The 20,121-nt window shown below is 42.0% G+C and overlaps 1 pseudogene; it reads left to right on the top strand.

The window, feature by feature from the left end:
* The first annotated feature begins 3,181 nt into the window (after positions 1-3,181).
* LOC110948448 (uncharacterized) lies at positions 3,182-18,537 on the top strand (annotated as a pseudogene).
* The last annotated feature ends 1,584 nt before the right edge of the window (positions 18,538-20,121 follow it).

Below are 20,121 nucleotides of genomic sequence, written 5' to 3'. Positions count from 1 at the left end.
CTCTACATATATTTGGACTAGCGTTTTCCCAGCAATATTAAACCCTTGAGTTTATGCAGTATGTGTGAAAATCGGTTCTGACGTCTATCTAGTGACGCAGATTTACGCACAACAAATGTTTGATTCTGTAATGAGAAATGAGGATCATCATGTGATGACATGACAGACGGGTTCTAGAGGATAAAAAAAAACACGCAGCAGCAGGGAGACAGTGAAGGCTAATCTATTTCACAACCGGAGCCGGAGCCAAAATGGACTTTGGACAAAGCGCGGAGTCAGAGGTCAGTCCGATAGCTGCAGCGTGTGTGGCCGCGCACCAGAGCTCCTCATTCCCAGATAATGAACGACAGGCAGACGATGATCTCACTTGTGGGGTAAATGATGGAGGCTAGAATTAGTCGTGTAGTTTATAAAAGCAACGTCAGAGCAACATTTGAAAACAAAAAGTGTATTTTTTTCTCCCCAGGAGTTTAACCAGTTAACGGCTGCTGACTGTCATAAAAATGTTCACTGCAGAGGCTTAGAAAGGGCTGATGACTGCAAGACTGTAAACACAAGTAAATAAATAAGAGCAACTGTTTCTTTTTTTTCTCATCTCGAAACAGTCACATGTCCCAATTCTTCAGTTAAAACTGCAGTTATGGTTCCTAATGCAAAAGAGAGTTTCCTTCCGTTGCTCTTACTTATCTGGACTTCCAGGTCTGGACTGCGTTACACACTGATTACACACATTTCAGCGTGTGTAATGGAAGCATAAAAATGGCTCATTTACTGTCACCTCATGACTGCCTCTGGGAGGGAGGCTCCACTCACGAAAAATCCGCAGCAGAATCACATGAAATAAAAGCATTATCATCTGTAGTTAAAGGGTTCAGAGTGGCTGCTGGTCGGTGCAGGAAAGGTTTTGGAGATTCCACTGTGAGAGGGCAAATGTAGCAAATCAATGATGATCCCACTAAACAGATTTAACAGAAGAGGTCAATGAGGAAAATCTGATTTTTTTTTTGTTAGGTTTTCTAAAATAATGTCAATATAACGACTGAGTTAAAGCACAGCAGGTTTCATGAGGTTCTGTTGTCTATCCACAAATAAAATCCAAACAAAACTGCATATGTTTTGTCTACAAACAGCAAAGTGGTTGTATAAAAGTGGTTTAAAACATTCTTTATTTCATCCGCTTGTTCTGCTCTGTCAAGATGGAGCAGGTGAAATGGAAAAGGACTTAATGCTGGTTGAAAATCACTGAAATTAAAGAGCAGACACTGTGCAATACATTAACAAACAGCCAAAACTTTAGGAGCTATGATGCAGATTGAGAGCAAATTCCTAAATATCTGCATCATATGATAGAGCAGAGATTGTATAAAATTTTAATGACTTACACTATCCACAGTATAATAAATTCTCTTCATCTTTTAAGATGATTTGCCCTGTATGAGCTGCATGGGCTATGAACTTTACAGATTTTCATTTTATTAGTTTTTTACTGCTTGGTTTCCACTCTTTACTGAACTTAATGAATAAAGTAGCTGCACCTGATTCATGATCATCCCACTAACCAGATATTATTATAATACGCTGGATGAAATTGGTTAAAGAGAGCTATGTGGTGATATTTGCTGCAAATCTAAACCGGTCGACATGGTCAACAGCAACATTTTAAACAGAGGAGGGTCACAGATGTCCAGAAGAGCTCAGAAGTTTAAATATATTTTTTCTGTGTTTGTGGTAAAAGAAAAAAAAAGAAAAGAAAAAGTAAATTGTAAAAACAGAGCAAAACTTTCATTCTTGTTCATGTGTGTTTTCAAAAATAGGGTCCTAATATAGAAGCTATATAAAAATGTCTTTTCACTGACCTCTTTTTTAGTCAAATTCACTTTATTGTCTCCTGTGGGAGAAATTTGCATTTAAGGCAAAAATCAAGCTGCACTGCAACACAATAAAACAGAACACATGCTATTAGGAATAGACAATAAATACATGACATATAATAAGTTAAAATAATACAAGAACAAAGCTAAAATAGACACATTCCTCCATATATAAGTGTCGCAAATCCCCAACTTCCTCCCTTTGCTAGCTTCACCTATAGCCACTCATTAATGAACTTGACTGTGAGGAGGATAAAAGAGTTTTTAAAAGGGTTGAGCTGCACAGCGGGACTCTGTACCTCCTGCCTGAATTCAACAACTCACACTCTGTGAACAGGAAATGGGATGGATCAGCAAGAATACTGTTTGCTTGCCTGATGGTGGCCTGTAGAAATGGCATAAGTGGAACCCATCATTTTACCCGCCGTCCTCACCAGGTTATCAATCTGTGTTTACGGCTTTTTACCTAAGTATGGATTCAGCGGCTGCACAGTAGAAGATCAACATGAATCAGACACCAAAAAGCCTGAAAAGTCTGAGGAAACACTGCTGGATTCTGGCACAAACACCTGTGAGTGCCAGGTGAGGTCGCTATCAATGTGCACAAAAAGAGGTGACCTGTTTAATGTTGTTGCCATGGTCACCTACTGATTTGGGATCGATCAGCATCTCGACAGTTTTGTCCGTGTTAATCTGCAGGTTGTTGTTGTTTCACAGTCAACAAATTTATGACCCACTTTGGACACCACAAGCTTTATTTTAGTGCACTAGTTTGTGTTCAGGCTGGTGTATTGAGGGTAAAACAGAGACTAAAAGGGGTTCAGTCACAGCCAAACAACCTACATAAACAACGACTTTAAGACTCCCGATCAACACTGACAACATCCCATAAGAGAAATACCCCAAAACTTGTTTAAAGGCAGTTAAACCTAAATAAATGAGATTCCCAGATCTCCGTTAGAGCTTAGATTATTTTTCTTCAAGTTTTTTAGCTATATGACGCAACTGAAAACTGCATTTACATCACACACTTGCATGTATATTTTTTTTTAAATATTTTTAATCCTAATACATAACTTCAGTGACCTCTTTCTGGCGCCTGATCTCACCTTTGATATTTAGCGCAGTCTCCTTGTTTTATTCACATACATGCGGATCAAACTGCATCATTTCTCAACAGCAACAGCAAATCTCCCTGGATGCATATTCTCCATGGATCCCGGTGGTCTGGAGACATATGCCAGCCTCCCTCCCTCCCTCCCTCCCCTCCTCTCCGTCTTCTGATCGCCTCTCCTCGCTCTGCCTCTCCACATCAGCTGATCCGTCACGTGGTCTGGTGTCGTGGGTCACCCTTTTTGCAAAATGGAGTTGTCTGAGTCTGTGCAGAGAGGGCTGCAGGCTCTCGCCGACGCCTCCTCTTTCGACCAGAGCAGCTTCCAGGCGCTGATCGACGTGTCTCACCGGAGCCTGCTGTCCTCTCACGGAGACCCGGCGGTGCTCGGTGAGCTGCTGCCTCCGTTTCTCTCCACCGCCGCTGCTGCTTTTGTCTGGCGGCGCTGCTTCCGCCTTGCCTCGGTGTGGATGTGTAGCGGAGCCGCGTCGACGTTTTTGTGGATTTTTCTTCGCGCATCCCGCCCCAGCGTTTTCTACGGAGATCTTTAATGAGGCGAGCAGACAGCCGCGTTCAAGCGATCTTAGCTGTTTCTGCTACCTGCTTTGCATTCAGCGCGCCCACTCGGAACACCTTTTGTCATTTAAACTGGCACCAAGTCCGCTCTGCACATCACATGTTTTACTATTTCCACCACGGATCGCTCCATAGCAGACATGTGACTCTGTTTTGCTGTTGACTGAAGCATTAAACCTACATCTCATCTTCTCACTCGGCTAATACACACAGGCTAACTCCTGCTCCGTCCTGCTTGCCTCGGTTGTCTCCACAGACCATGTGTTGTCCAACTTCTGCAGCATTCCGGCTCATTTTAATGGCAGAATTGTTTGGAAAGTGAAGTGTTCACTAGACAAACAAACAATGGACCCCCAGCTGACGCAGCTGAGGGGCCCATTCACATGCAAATCATCATTGATTTCCATTCTGGAGGAGCAGAGTATGGATCGCGTCGTTCATTTGCACAAATCAAACGCGTCTGTTGCGTCGAGAAGGAATGTTGGAGCAAACTGCAAGGAGGCATCCTCCTCATGTTGGCATGTTTTTGATTTTTTTTTAAAATTCCAGATCAGCCCGAGCTGAAGCAGATCGACCAGATCCTTCTGAAGCAGGTTCACACTGCAGCCACCACCTTCATACTGGAGGCGGTCAAACAAAACGCAGACAAGTCGACGATAAGGTAGGTGACATCTGACAGAGCACGCTTCCTCTTCGACCTCTACACACGGTGGTGAATTTCTAAAAATGTACTCGGAAATATAATGCTCAGTATCTTGCTATTTGCGTGTTTCTAACTCCATTGCGTGTCGATGCATCTCCCAAGAGACAACAGAGAGGCTGTGTCTTATTTTCTAATAAAAGTACAAGAAGGGTGAGAAATATTGTGCAAAAACAGCACCTAAAATTTAGAGACACAAGGATCATATGCTCATTAAAAGAAAAGAGCTGGTGTTGTGCAGAAGTTGGGCATTCTTTGACACAATCTACACATTAACTGCCTCTATTAAATTATCAGTTTACATTCATTTCTGTTTGCCAGCTGTTTAAACTGCAAATTAAACGGATATTTGCTTATTTTTTTGGACTTGGTTTCAACTCTTTGCTAAAAGTTCCACCTGCATTTCTACTGCATAGGCAACATACAATGAACCAGATGCCCAGTTAATTTGGTATACAGAGATATTTGTAGATACTCGGTACAAAAGGGGCAAAAACAGCAGCTAAAATTCTGCAAAAACAACAGAGGTGACAGATTTTAGGCTGGATGTTCTCCTCAACGCTAAATTTAGCATTTTCCTTCACACAAAGACACAAATTGATGCAGAAAAAGCACAAACTGCCTCCTGAAAATTCACCAGAATGCAGGAAAATTAAGTGTATCAGCATTTTCCGGGTTGTTTTCCCCCCCCTCCCCTCAAGCAAAATCTGCTCCATGAGGCAGGAGGTCGCAGTGTTTTAATAAAGCCTGCTGTGGTTGTGTTGTGCTGCCTGTGTAGCCTCTGTCCCAGATGTTCCGGGATGTTCCGCTCGTGCTCTAGCAGTCCTGTGGCCTACTTCTTGGTAGTTTACGCAAATTGGCGTGATTACACAAGTTTAGCAACTGCCAGTCAAATATTATGTGCAGTTTTTGTGGTAGTTTTTCCACAGTTGTCCTTAAAAATGTGCTTTTTTTAATCTAATTTTCTTTGGGTGTTTATAATGACAGAAGTTGAGTGTTAGAGTTGTGTGTTCAGGATGTGGAGGATGAAGTTTTAGCGTACTTAGATGTGCATGTGATGAACAAACAAGCAGCTACACTTAAGTCAGATTTCTGCACATGCATTTCTTTTTGTTTTCTCCCTCTACTTCAGGTTGTTCTCCACATTCTAAAACCGCATTTAAAGTGGATTCACAAACCTTATATGAACATTCAGCCTGTGTGTGACCAAAGATTTTGATCCGTTTTTGGGGTGAAGGTTAAAAATGCATGATTGAAGCTGAAATACTCGCATCCAGATATGAAGCTCTGAGCCTTTTTGTACAATCGGCTGCTGATTAAAGTGTCGTTTTCTTCTTCTTTCTTGCAGCTCCAGCCTGGAAGAGCTCTCATTCAGTGCAGAGAAGATAGAGATATTCTACAGCATCTATCAGGTACATTTCAAACCATGCTGCAGTGAATCATTTAGCAGCTTGCCTACAACTTACTGATGTTTTTTTTGTTGTTGTTTTTGCAGAAACATAAAAAAGACCTGGAACATCTATTAGCAAGGTGAGACTGAAGTGTGATTTGAGGTGGCTGTGGTGCTACTTTTAAATTAAAAAATGGTTGTTTTTGCTGCCATTTTGGAGTCAAATCCTCAAGATAAAACTGGAATTTTATTTTTATGAAGCTGGGAATTTGAACAGTGCAGAGTTATTACCCTATAAAGTGGATATCAACGCTGTTCTCGTTTTATTGGGCTACTTTAAAGACACCAGATGAAAAAGGACATAAAACCATGGCTCAACATGACTGAATATTTGAGCTTAATGAGTTCAAGAAACTTTTTTTTTTTTTTTTTACAAAAAAATGGGAAGAAGAGCTGACTAGTTGTTGCTTCAGCTCATTAATGAGCAGGGAGGGTCTTTGTGGAGAGTGATTAATTGTAATGTAAGTGCTGCTTTATGACGCGCCATTAACAAACCCTCTTTGTGGGAGAGAGAAAGCCTCATCACCGCACGCACTATTTTATCAAAACTCCGGGACGTTTGGCTGAGATAAAGCTCTCCTGCTCATTTTCTAACCCTCTCCTCTCTTTCTCCTCCAGCATAGGAAGGCGTCCAGCTCAGATAAACGACATTTCATGGCGTCTCCAATACCACATGAAGGTAGATGCGCATGAATACCAAATTTACCTGCCAGCTGCCAGATTTCTTGCTTGAATCTAACGTGTTAATCCCCCGACAGAATGGACAGGTCGATAAGGTCAACGAGCCTTTCTATTCGATATCACTGAACAGCGAGGTAGCTATTGTGTTCTTCTGCTTTTTTCTGTGTTTTGCTGGAAAAAAAAGATCAACAATGATCTCGTTTGTTCCTTTTGTTAGAAAGACGGATGCTCGGAAGATATCAACTTCACCTGCACAATGGAGCAGCTGCAGGTACGGAGGACTTTTTTTGGCTACTGCTGGTTTTGTCGGTGCAGCTTTTACGCACCGCATTTCTAATCCTTATTGGAGAACAAATGAAGAATGTGAACTCATTGAACTGATCGCTCTGGGGCCAGTTCTCCTCTTGAACTCCCAAACAAAACGCATATGTTAAATCGCAGTATTATGTCTGCAATATGAAGGACCCGCAGGGGATGTTTTTTTCTCTCTCACATGAATGTGACGCATCTGCTCAACAGTCCACCAGGCAGTGCAGATTTGGGCATTTTACTGCAGCTGAAGCTTCAGTTTAAAATAAGTTTAACATCCAGAAACCGATATTGGTTGGGATGTGATTGTTTAAATATTGCTAAATATTCTTGCTTCAGACTGAAACCAAATTCTAAACGCCTTCTAATTTTGCGTAATTCTCGTGCGTAAAGCGCCCGATGGTTTAATTTTCATTTGATATTTTTGTCGTTTTTTTTCTCCAGCTGAAAGTGATCCGTGTTTGCTCGTTTTCAGGATTTGGTGGGGAAGCTGAAAGACGCTGCCAAGAGTGTGGAGAAAGCCAGTCAGATGTGATGCTGGTGTCGGTTTCCTCCCCTCCAAAGCACTGAAACAACCGTTTCCAGCAGAATTGCGCATCCCTTCTTAACTAGTTTTGTACCTGAGATTGACATGTTTGTTCTCTGTCCATGTGCTGAACTTAAACAGTAAAATAAACAAAAAAAATCTGTCTTGTTGCTGGAATAATTTCGCAGCCTGATATGTTCGAAGCCGTGTTTGTAACAAATGTTGTTTTTGCTGGGAAAGTATTTTAATAAACGTACTTGACGTCCTTGTCACACTGAAGGTTCGTGTCAGAGGTTGGTTTATAAACACTCCGAAGCCTTAAAAGGATTTTTTGCCATAGTTGCACGACAGCAGTGTATTTAGTTTCCTCGAACATTTGCTGCAACAAGAGGCTCCGCTTTGCTTTTTCTGGACGCCTCTATTTTTAAAAGACACATCGACTCCTTTCTGAATCGCCCCGCTCCCTTCACTAAAGATTCTTCCTTAATCTTTCTGCATCCACCTCAGCTCGAAAGTTCAAAGCTGCTGGGCTGCAGCAGCACGGCGGCTCGGATTCCATAAACATCCGAGATGCCTTCATTTTCAGCGGCGCTGGCTGAAGCATAAAGGCTCCAATTCATCAAGTGGAAGTTGTGGCGCATCCCCCCCCCCCCTCGTCGTCGTCTTCTTCTGCAGATGTCAGGACAGCCTGACATGACAAAGGTTTGACACCACAGCCATTTGTTACACGGACGGATTTGAACCGAGTGCGTGGGTCTGAAAACCAACAATCAGTCTGAGATTAATAAAGCAGCTGCCTGGAGCTTGGGTGCACTTCATGTTGTAGTGAGAGAATTGACGGTGTGAGCGTGTGTGCTGCTGTTATTTTTAACATCAGAGGCGAGGGCGCACCATTAGTAGCCTACTTTCTGTACACCCCCTAATCACAGTGCCATTTGATCCAGCTCCATGTGCGTATTCAGGGATATAAGTGCTCCAAACTGTATGGATGTGTGTTATTTGAAATCATGCGTCATACATTTGAAAACACCACAACACACCGACAGGAATTTTTTTAATGCGCCCTTAAGCAGCCGCCTGGTGCCCTTTCAGCTCCAGCTCAAAGGCTCAAACTACCGAGTGCTGCGTTAGATTTGCTTGTTTCAAACCCGCTCCCAGGTTCTGGGTGTAATTTCTGTTATTTTCTATCATGCGTAGCAGATGAGGAGAAAACAGCGTACACCGACAGTAATTCCTGGGCACCCTTAAGCAACGGGATCACGTGACCAAAGCGGGGCGGTCGAACTACAAGCCATTTTGGGGACGGTGTCAGTTTCCACGGAGCACACACACACTGCTGCATTTTACTGGGGGCGAAGCGGATATTTTGGAGGCAAAGTTATCGGTGCCGAAGTGGGAGCCGACCGAGCCGAAGCCGAGGGTGTTGGGCTGTTCCGGAGCCGCGGATCGGACACGCACGCAGCGCGCAAGCGGCGAGGAAACGCGGAGTTTTATTCGCACATCTGAAATGCGCTCCGGTCCGCCGTGCGCTCTCCGCCACTGACAGCGTCTGCAGCCTGCTTCAAGATGGCGGCTCGGCTCCTATTCATTTTCTGCTGATCGCCTCCCAACTTTCATTGTCTAACCGCCTCAAGACCCACCGATCCCCAGCCGAGCCTCCAGGTAGGTCTTCTTCGATATCGTCTCTAACTAACGGGGGCAGACGGCGACGTTTGAGGGCGCTGCTTTTGTGCTTTTTTCTCCGTCGCGATCCAGCGGTGGATGTGGAGCTTTCAACGGTGGCTGCAGCGATCACCGACGTGGAGCTCCGTGTGTGTCTGCGCACCACTTTTTCCCCCCCCGCAAAACACGTTCCCAGCTCGGTTCTGAACGCCCGTTCGGGTTCGGGAGACCTCGCCGTTGGGTCGTGTGGCGTTCAGGAGTCCGTCTGTTTAAGTTGATCGCGCTCAGAGCTCGCGTTGCGTCGTTTGGATTTATGTAAAGTGGAGGATCTGAGGCGAACCAGGCTGGGTTGACTGAGATGTTCCCAGCAGCAAGTGCTCCAAACGGTCTTTCCGTGGCCGGGTTTCCACGCAGCGCCTTCATATTATAGAGTTGGGATGTTTGGGGTGTTGGGCTTTGGGTGCTGTGTTGGTTTTTGTTGTGGATGACTGCATGTTGGATTTATTAACTTAACTTGGGTCGCTCCCATGGACGTGACAGGGAGGCGAACCAGTTCAATCGTGCATAAATGTTTCAGGACTGCCTGCTTTGGAAACGCTGGGTCGTGGTTAAACAAACACTGTGGCCGTTTACGGTTTGGAGTCTGATTGTGTTGATTAAGAGGGATGGTGGAGTTTTTGGAGAAATTAGAAATATATCTGTTGGGTGACACGTCGGCTGGGATACAAAGGGCTGGCTGTGTCTCACCAAGGAGCCTGAAATTCACTTAAATTCACACGAGCTGTTGCCAGAACACACTGCTTGTTTGTTCACATTTAACCTCATGGTGGATTTCAGGATTTTATGCTGCGAAATGTTTGCAGCTCTGAATTTGGTGACATAGGAGACACAGGCTGTCTCTCTTGAGGGTGGAAAAAAAATCATTTCTCCTCATGAATGCTGCTGGGGACCCTGCGTGTGGCTAATGGGTTAAAATTGATGCATTTACCCCCGCTCGGTTTTTTATTTCATTATTGTTTTTGGAAGTTGACAGCCTCACAGGTTTGATAAACAGACTGGACGCGTAAAGAGAAACAGTCCAACACACCGAATTTAAAGTCACTTCTTTGTTTCGCCTCCAATAAGTTCTCAGTCATTTTAATTCCCGATTTTCCCAATTTTGAGCTCTTCCTGGTTTTTCACTTTACCCGATTTTAATTGGGTTATTTCCAGCTGCTGCTGATCTCCATGTAAAGAGGTGGGGGACGTTTACAAGAGGAAGTGGTCTCGTTTGGGGGAATAAATGGCACAAGTGAGGGGAAATCTCCCCATTTGATGTTGCCTTATTGAGAGAATGAACGATTCAGTAGCTGCTGAGAATTAATTGATGATGTGTTATCAACACCGACTCCATAATGAAGCCTCTTTGCGCGTTTTTAACGAAGAGGAAGGTGGAGGTTCTGTGGTGCAAACAGCAGCAGACTGCGTTGGTGCAATATTCGTTCCCACTCTGAATGAATGAACTTTATTTACTTTTGGATTTCTAGACCTGATTGACTTGAAAGTGTCCCACAGGACAGAAGGGAGAGCAGTTGTCCAAACACCAGTCGATCGATTAATGGCGCAACAGGCGCATGTAGACGTTATCCATCATGATCCATGTGTGAGGCTTCCTTTGAACGGGCTCTGCGTCCAAACTCGCCTGCAGTGGTGTGTTGAGGGACGGCCAGGAGAAGGGTCGGTTGGAGCATTGAGAGCAGCCGGGACTCGGGCATGGTGCCGACTGTGGCTCCATAAAGTAACAGTGTGGGTCCAGAGCTGGATGACAGCCAGCCTTTAAAGAGGGTCACCTCCTCATGTCCGCTCTCCGGGCTGGATAGACTTTTAATGACTGCCAGTTTTTATTCCTCCAAATGATACGTTTACTGCCCAGCTCCTACCATTATTACCACTGTTCTCCTCCATGAATTTGCTTGATGAGTCATAAATTGTGATTAAAATGTATAAAAACCACATTGAGCTGCTTTGGCATCAGAGCACTGAGCTTTGGTGGTTCTGTCTCAGTGAAGTTAAATATCCTCAAATATTGAGTATAATCTTTATATCCACGTTTCACAATGCTGTTTTAGTTGAGAATGGCGCACAGTACATAGTGTGGATCCAGTGTGCGATAAACTTCGGCGCAGTCGCTGCTGCCTGGCCATGTTGGTGCTGCACGGTGCTGATTATCGCGCACACGCCATGAAAAGCGAGGCGGAATGAAACCGAGCTCGAGTCGGACGCGCACACACACTCCTCTCGGTGCTCCGTGAAGGTCTGGGGGAGCTCGTGTGAACGCGTCGGGCTTGGATTTGCCCCCTTTTTCCGAGAGGAAACCCCGCAGCCCGTTGAACCGATACGGGCTTCTTTTTTTTTTTCCTCCACAAAATGGCAGCCGTGCTGTCGGCAGCCTGGCAGTCCAGCGGCTGTCTGTGTTCGCGGAGGGACGCGGAGACTCGGTCCCCTCCTCGTTCCTCGCTCTGCGCACCGGCAGCTCGCCGTGTTGTTGTTTTGGTTCGACATCCTGTCTTGTTCTGGTCACTGGCCACCAGCCATGTGGGCTAAAAGCAAAAGGAGTTGCCATAGAAACGCTCAGGTTTCCCCCGTAAGCCAGTGTGGCACACCTGACGCAGCGAGTGGGACTCACATTATCCTCCCCCCTGTTCACCTACTGTCACCCTGGGACGCCACAGACCCGGAGGCACCGAAAATTGGAGCTGTTAGCACGAAATCAAACATAACGTAAGGCACAGCTGCCTGTGATAAATGTTTCGGTGCTGGATTTATTTCATTTCCATCTCGTCTCGCTGCTTTCTGTCTCCATATTTTGCGGTCGAATTTAAACCAAATCTGAATTTAAGTGACGCGTAATTTGAAAACTCTCTAAATTTTTCTGTGCCGTGAGTCATTTTTGGAAACCTTTTGATCTCAGCTCGTCTTTTGGTTTGTTTTTGTTGCTGTTAAACCACCTCTGTTCCTCTGATGTCGCCATGCGTTCAGCGACGGAGAGGAGCGCAGAACTCCATCGATCTCTGTAATTGATTTATGATTATTCACTGCGCCTCGGTCAGGTGACTGCGGAGCCTATCAATCCACCGCCGGTAAGCTTTTTCCCCTTTGCTGCTTCTTTTTTTTTTTTTTTTAAATTAGCATTAAAGACCGTGTTGCTTTAACGCAGGCAAACAAACAGCTTCATTTTCCCCTCCAAATGGTTCGCTTTGCGTTGCCAGAGAAACCTGCGCAGCCCCGTGGTTCCTGCCGTGCGTGCATTGTTTTGTTTTTTTTGACATGTTCCCACCTTTTTCCACGCAGGATTGTTGTTTCGTTCCCTCAACATGCATCGGACGACCAGGATAAAGATCACCGAGCTCAACCCTCACCTCATGTGCGTCCTGTGCGGAGGCTACTTCATAGACGCAACCACCATCATCGAATGTCTCCATTCATGTGAGCAAAAGCTGCTTTCATTGTGTCCCTGAAATAGCTCTCTGCTGCCTGTGCAATCAGCTGCAGCAGGTTGAAGCCTCCTTGTGTGTGTGTGTTTCCTTTGTACGCTTCTCCTGCATGAGCTTTTATTCAAACATGCAGAAGGTATTCCTCCTCACTCCAGATTCTTCAGGATGTCCTTTTAGATGATATCTGACACTGACAGATTTTTTTCCGCTGTGGTTTGCAGTTTGCAAGATGTGCATTGTGCGTTATCTGGAAACCAGCAAATACTGTCCCATCTGTGATGTACAAGTGCATAAAACCAAGCCACTGCTCAACATTAGGTGAGAATTGTGCTTATTGTGACTTTTAATTCCTCTCTGCTTCCTGTGTTGTTTCAAATGCAGATTTCATGAACATTTGTGGGTTAAACTCTGTCTTGTAGTGCCACATGATGGCTCAAATTAAAGCACAAATGTTTTCTTGTGTGTGTTGTTTCCGTAGCAAATGTATTTTTCATGCTAAAGCAGCAGTATCAATAGTCTGAATCAGCCATTCGTTTAAAATCCTCAAACACTAGGACCGCTTGGATTGTATAGTTGGAAGTTAAACAAACCTTCAATAGCAGCTTGTAATATCTATTTGCTACACAGTCTGTATATGTGAGAAAACAGTATTTCAGAATGTGTATCAGAAGCACACTTTTAGTCACTGTGCCCTTCATTTTTTTTTTTTTTTCTTTCAGCTAAAAATCTTGCTCTTCTGTGTTTCTGTGGTTTGGCTGACGCTTCTCATCCTCTCTTCAGGTCTGACAAAACTCTACAGGACATTGTGTACAAGCTGGTCCCTGGCCTCTTCAAAAGTAAGAGCGCAACAGTCGAGTCACATGGATATTTTCAGTCTGAGTCAGCTTTCCTTTGATTAGCTTTTTTTTTCCCGTTCATATATTCAGCAGGGCTGGAACACCACACAGACTAAAACCTGAACAGTAAATAAACCTATGTGCTGCGCCTGGAAACATGTCACATATTTAAATGTATTAATGTTTAGATAGGATGCGTGGTTTTGGTGCATATCAGCTGGTTGGCAGTTTAAAATGTGGTGTAAATGCTGTTTGATTCTACCCAGCCTCTTATTTCATACTTAGAAGCTACCAAGTTATGCACGAATGTGAGTAGATTATATGGAGGTCGTCCTCACATGTCCTACTCTGATGAGCTGAAGAAATAAATTCAGATTCAGAGCAGCACAAACTGCAGTTTATTCCGCCCTGAAATGTTGTGTTTGTGAGGAAGGAAAGTGAACCGACTAGTAATAGCTCGCCTTTCTGCATGCCTGCAGATGAAATGAAGAGGAGGAGAGACTTCTATGCGGAGCACCCAGTAGATGGTGAGTCATAGAAGCACCTACTGGTATTGAATCTCAGTTTTGGCACCACAGTGGGGAGGAAAATTAATGCTGTTTTTCTTTTGGGTGATTGAATCGAGCCGTTTTCCTCAACACAGTGCCTGCCACAAACATGCGTTTGCCTGTTTCTGTACTCACTGCGTTTTACCTTTTCTGCCTCCAGCCTCGAACGGATCAAATGAGGATCGCGGAGAGGTGGCGGACGAAGACAAGAGAATAATCACAGATGATGAGATCATCAGCCTCTCTATTGAATTCTTTGATCAGAGCAGGTAGGCTTGTTTCAAGTATGACTGATTCTGCATACTGATGTGAAATGTGTTCATAACAGACCTGAAATCGTGACATTTAATTCAGCTAGAGGGGGCTTTTTTTTATGAGTTATTTTTTATTACAACTAAAAACATCAGTTACAGTGTATTATTAAGTGATGCTGTGTGTTCCAGGGGGAAAAGTGGATGTTAAAGACATGATGCTGCATTAAAATGATCAAATCCAGTGTAAATGAAGTAACATTCTTAATACAGTTTGTTTCAGCTTGCCAGACATTTGTGATCTGCACAGATAAACCCTTTTTGTCAGACTTTAAAATGGGCTTTTTCTGCTGTAATCATATTTGAGTCTCACCTCTATTTCACCTCCACATCAGATTGTAAAATCATCTTTTTTTTGTCCTTTTATTGTACTGTAGATATGATATTTGCAATTTTCAGACACTGATAATGCTTTCATGTGGTTCTACTGAGTGTTAAATATTATATGCAGCTCTCTAGAAAGAAAGAAAAGAGACAGTAAAGCTGCTGACTTATTTTCTGTTTGGTTTTGTTATTTACTTCTTAATGTTCTACTAATAACAGAGCCGTGAAGCTCCTAATATTGTCCCTGTGTTTGCTCTGTGCAGGCTGGGAGTAGCAGTGGAGGACAAACAGTCGAAAGATCAGGTACTGAATGTGGATTTAACCACATTCTCTTCTCTGCCCCTGTCACTGTTTTCTGTCAACCACATAAGAATGGCACATCCTACCAGCAGCTGCAGGTTGAGAAATCTGTTTAGCCCAAACATTGTTGTACTTCCTCTTGCTGAACAGCCGCACAGTCTTTGCAAAGATAATCTGCTTTTAAGGTGGACCAATCTAAGTGCTCTGGAGCTGACACATGAATGTTCTTTTATGCAAACGCACAGGCATTATTTTTCTAATATTTAATATGATCTGCAGGTGGCTAACAAGAGGTACCTGCAGTGTCCAGCAGCCATGACAGTCATGCATCTGAGGAAGTTTCTGCGCAGCAAAATGGACATCCCCAGCACCTACCAGGTCTGCCTTTGTCTGCACTGATGTTTGCATGTAAATATTTGAAAGAGGAAATGTCATATGACCATTTTAGATTCAGAATTCTCCATCAAATTCAATAATAATTGCAAATTTTCTCCCCTTTTCGGAACGTGCTTCGGTTGAAAATGAGTGTTTTGTCTCTCTAGGTTGAAGTCATGTATGAAGATGAGCCTCTCAAAGACTACTACACGTTAATGGATATAGCTTATATCTACACTTGGAGAAGGGTAAGGCATCATTTTAGCTCCATTATGGTGTTTAATTGAACTGATCTTTAATTCTAAATGTCCTTCTATTGGCCATTAATGGAGATTTATAAAAGAATGTCAAATAGGTGTCCACCTTTGTCATTGAGAGGAAACATTTAACACAGCTCAGGTCAGTCAGCAAAATGTTTTTTGGAGAGAGAAAATTTTGAATGCTGACAATGAAATTGTTGAGTTGTGCTTTTATTTTGTCTTGTGCCTACCGCTGCCTCACCATGGCCCTACATTTTATTCAGCTGCAGTAGTTTTACAGTGCAGAGTTAATGTTAAAGGAGGCTGCAGCTAACAGTTCATTTCACTTTTTGCTTATTTTCTCTAATAATCAGTTGGTTGTTTGGTTTCTAAAGAAGTCAGGAAATGGTGAAAAATGTCAATCAGTGTTTCCCAAAAGCCAAGATAACAAATGTGTTGCTTTGTCCACAATCCAAAGATATTACGTTTCACTGTCAGAGAAGGGAAGAATCCCAAAAAATGCAGACTTTTTAGAAGCTGGAATAAGAGGATTTTGACGTATTTTTTCCTTACAGTTGTGCTCAAACTGATAGTTAGCATTTAATAGTTGAGAATGAACTGATTAGCTAATAGACAGCTGCACTTTTACAGCTGTGTGGTCATTTTGAAAGGCTTTTATTTGTATTTATTAATATATATGTATATATATTGCAAAGACAAAACCCAGACTGTGAGGAGGCTGTTGGATGCAGAAGGCTCCAGAGCAGAGAGTTTGGCGTAAATGTCATCATTTAGCAAACAGCTGAGAACATAACTGACCTGAAAATGGGTTTGATTTTTCTATTTCTTGAGACCTATTTTGCAGAATATATTTTAAGGTGTTTTTGCTGTTTATTTTATGATGAATTCCAAATTTAGTCTACATTTTTATCACGTATGCACTTTTTTTTTTGTTGCAAAGCAACAAAGGCATTTTTGCATTTTTGTTTTTTTTGCATTAGATTAATGATATTTGTTGGGTGTTTTTTAAAAAAAAAAAAAAACTTGAATTGGATCAAACCTTGTGTGAAGAATATGTTGAACTTGTTTCTCATTTTTGTTATAATAATCCCCAAGAGTCATGGTAAAAAGCAAGTTCAGAATTGGAAAAGCGTCTTGGATGAGCTGTAGAAAGTGTTCAAGAACCGCAAATAAGTTGCTTTTTACTGGAACTCTCAGGATTATCATGACCTGGATGACTGAGGTTCATTTCTCAGAAAAAGCAATGGTCTTCTTGGGGCGTGTTTAATTATCCCCCCAAAATTGGCAAAAACTAAAAAATTACAATAAACATTGTTTATATTTCTTTTACATAACTCCATTATAAACCATTTCGGTCATTATTTAGTGCAATGGTGTTCTGTTCATCTCACAGATCAAGGCTGAATGGGGATAATTCCCTAATTTTTATTTTAAAAAATCCATAAATCCATGTTAAAGGTTTTATAAATGTACATTACAAAGACCTACATATAAAATAAAATAGTTTTATATGACATTGATTTTTTTTCTTTCTATGGAGTTGATAAATTAACACTTCTGTTCAGGGTGGGTTTGCAAATTTCTTTTGCATTGTTGATTACGTCAGCATTTTAAGCTAAGCAGAAGAAGTTAAACAGGAAAAATACTTTTAGGGTCGTTCCAGAGCTGGAGGATATTTGGGCTTCAAAATTTTTGAAAAATAAACCTTCTTTTAAAAAAAAAAAAAAAAAAAAGCAATTTCTGCTACATATTTATCAGTAATGGAATAGCAAAAGCTTTATTGTCTCAGCTTACACATCAATGGTGCCATTTTTATTACGTTTTATTTTTTGTTGGAGTGTGACGTACAATGTCCACCATTTTGATTTTTTCCCCCACTTTAAAATGGGTCAATTTGACACAACAGGAGGGTTAATTTCATCTCTTTCTCCGCAGAACGGTCCGTTGCCGCTGAAATACCGGGTCCGACCCAACTGTAAGAAGATGAAGGTGAGCCACGCACAGCAGGAGGGCCAGAACAGCGCCGGCCGGTCCGGTCCGGAGAGCGACTCCGCCAGCGACAAAGCCGGAAGTCCCGCCGGGGCTCCGTCCACGTCCTCGTCGCTGCCGAGCCCCGGTACGCCTGCGCAGTCGCCTCACCCTCAGCTGCCGCACGTCCCCGGCAACAACACCACCACCACCTCCACCACCACCACCACAGTGAACGGGACTCCCGCAGCCGCCACAACAACCCCGACACCCGGACGGCCCTTCACCCAGTTCGGAGCCGGAAAATCCCGCAAGGTCTCCCTGAACGGCTCGTCCACCTCCTCCGGATGACGCGGGGCCTCGAACCGGAGCCGCCAACGCCAGACACCCGCTCAGCTAATACTGTTTTCATGCCAACGTAGTTCCATTGTGTAGACAAAATGTTCTCTCTCTTTCTCTCTCCATTTGTTGTTATAAATATTACGCCATCATTTGTAAGTTTAAACGTAGTGGAATCAGAGACATTTCAAAAGGAACGACGAGGAGGAAGAGGAGGAAGTTTGGTGGGATTTTTTAAAAACAAAAAAGAAAGCAGACGTTGAGGGGAAAAAACAAGAAAGTTGGAAAAAGGACAAACATGTATCCCCTTTTTAAGGATTCCATCTTTATTTTACGGAAGTGACTGAAGGTGACTTTTCTGTTTCTACAAATTAAACGTGTTTCTCATGATTCTCTCATGTGTGTTGGGATATTTTGCAGTTTGCATGCTCGCCTTTTTTCTCTTCTGAAAGAGGGTCCGGCGCCAACAAAAGTGTCATTTTGACCATTTTATTTTTTTTATTTTTATTTTGCTCCAGGCATGGGAAGTTGGGGAGGAAAAAGAAGAGTTTGTATAGCGCTGTTGACTTCACAGGAAAACCCTATGGAGGATTAAAGAAAAAAATAAACTTTACTGGAAAAACAAACAAACTTTCTTGTAGCTGGTGGAGTTCATCCTCCACGTGTTTATGCGCCGTTTTAGAGAATCCGCGTGTAAATAGAAACCAAATGCATATTTAATCAGCGATGATGTTATTCTCTTATTCCCCCTTTTGTTCCGAGGGAATGACTCCTGTTCGGCTTCATTTCATGCTCAATGACAGATGTTTTGATGTCTCTGTTTTCCGTATTTGTATCGCTCGATTGTATGGACAAACTTATTGTATTGTTACTGTTGCACAGTATAAAACATCTAAATAAAAACATTTTACACTTAAGGAGGAGGTTGCGTTGATTTTATTAGATTTTTTTTTAGGCTCATCGGTCACTCTGCTGGGTTTTTTTTCCCCCTTTGCATCGACAAATAAAGGAGTGATTGTAATGTGCAGACGGTGCAAAAAGCGCCAGATGTCTGTCTGAATCAGCTGATAAGTGAGTTAAGGAGGCCAGGGAGGAGGAGGAGGAGATCTGACTCGTGATCAAATCATCCTTCTGAATGCGCTCAATTAAAACAGAAGCATTGTTTCTTTATTTATTCATTCATTTCATTTTTTTTAAATTTTTCGATTAATTTGCCGCATGACTAATTGCGTTTTACTCTACTGAAATGCAACATTTTTAATGAAAAATTAATTTAAAAAATACACATTAAAAATTCTAGCCTTTAATTTGTCAGCGAGGCAGCAGCTGATTATTATTTTATTTACGGCATATTCAATTCAATTTTTCCCCGTGTGCTTTGCGCAATCGGCCTTTGTTCTTATTAAAAAAAACATTTAATGATTTAAATCGAGTCTAAAATGAGGCTTTTAAAATAACAATTTACAAATAATCTATTAAATATTTACTTAAAATTTTTCAGGCGCTTTTATTTTTCTTATATGTATCTAATTTATTTGTTTATTTTAAGCAAGCAAGTTGAAATGAATATATATATATATATATATATATATATATATATATATATATATATATATATATATATATATATAAATCGCCCCACGGGATTCCTTCATTAAATCCACTTCTCCAAACAAAATCAGATTTAATCAGAATTAGAAAACCAGGCAGTCAGCAGGATAAATACTCACATTTATCAAACTGTCCTGAACAGATGGAATGAACCGAACTAAATGAGGATTTGCATTATATATATATATATATATATATATATATATATATATATATAATATTATATTATATTTTCTCACACAGAACATATTCATAGACTGCCTTGCCTCATGACGAAATGAAACGAAAGTGTTGCTTATTTCGTATTTACTACACCGAATAAAAAGCTGTTCAGTGCACAATGGGGTGATAATGAGGCTGATTTAATTTAATATGATAATTTTCTCTGTGGTAAAATCGATATTTTGCTTTTAAAGTCACTGTCAAAGATAAATAAAGACCAAATTACGATTCTTATTTACAGGAAATAAACTGGTTTCAAACATTTTAAATACTTGTCAAAATATCTTTCATAAACAAAATGCTGCAGCTTCATCTAAACGGTTTTATTTTTTAATTTTGCCATCCGCACTTTACTCTCCTCTTTATTTCTCACTTTATTAAACCACATTTGTGTCATCTTAGATTTATTACCTCCATAATCCGGCCCGCATCGCCTTCTGCTTTCTTTACTGTTTATTTTTAACGCTTTAATGCTCTTCCAACCGAGAATAAAAGACAACAATCATGTCTGGACTGATCACACTTTACAGGAGCAATTACGTTTCGTTCATGTCGCTTATTTTTTTTTCGCGACATAACAGGAGCTGATCCAGACAGATCATGTGAGGGGAAAGTTAAACATAAAGAATCAGAAGCAGATTTATTGGTCAAATATGTGATAACATGCA

This window comes from Acanthochromis polyacanthus, chromosome 20 (assembly GCF_021347895.1).
Source record: "Acanthochromis polyacanthus isolate Apoly-LR-REF ecotype Palm Island chromosome 20, KAUST_Apoly_ChrSc, whole genome shotgun sequence".
Classification (NCBI taxonomy): Eukaryota; Metazoa; Chordata; class Actinopteri; family Pomacentridae; genus Acanthochromis; species Acanthochromis polyacanthus.
This window is presented reverse-complemented; position numbering and strand designations above follow the sequence as displayed.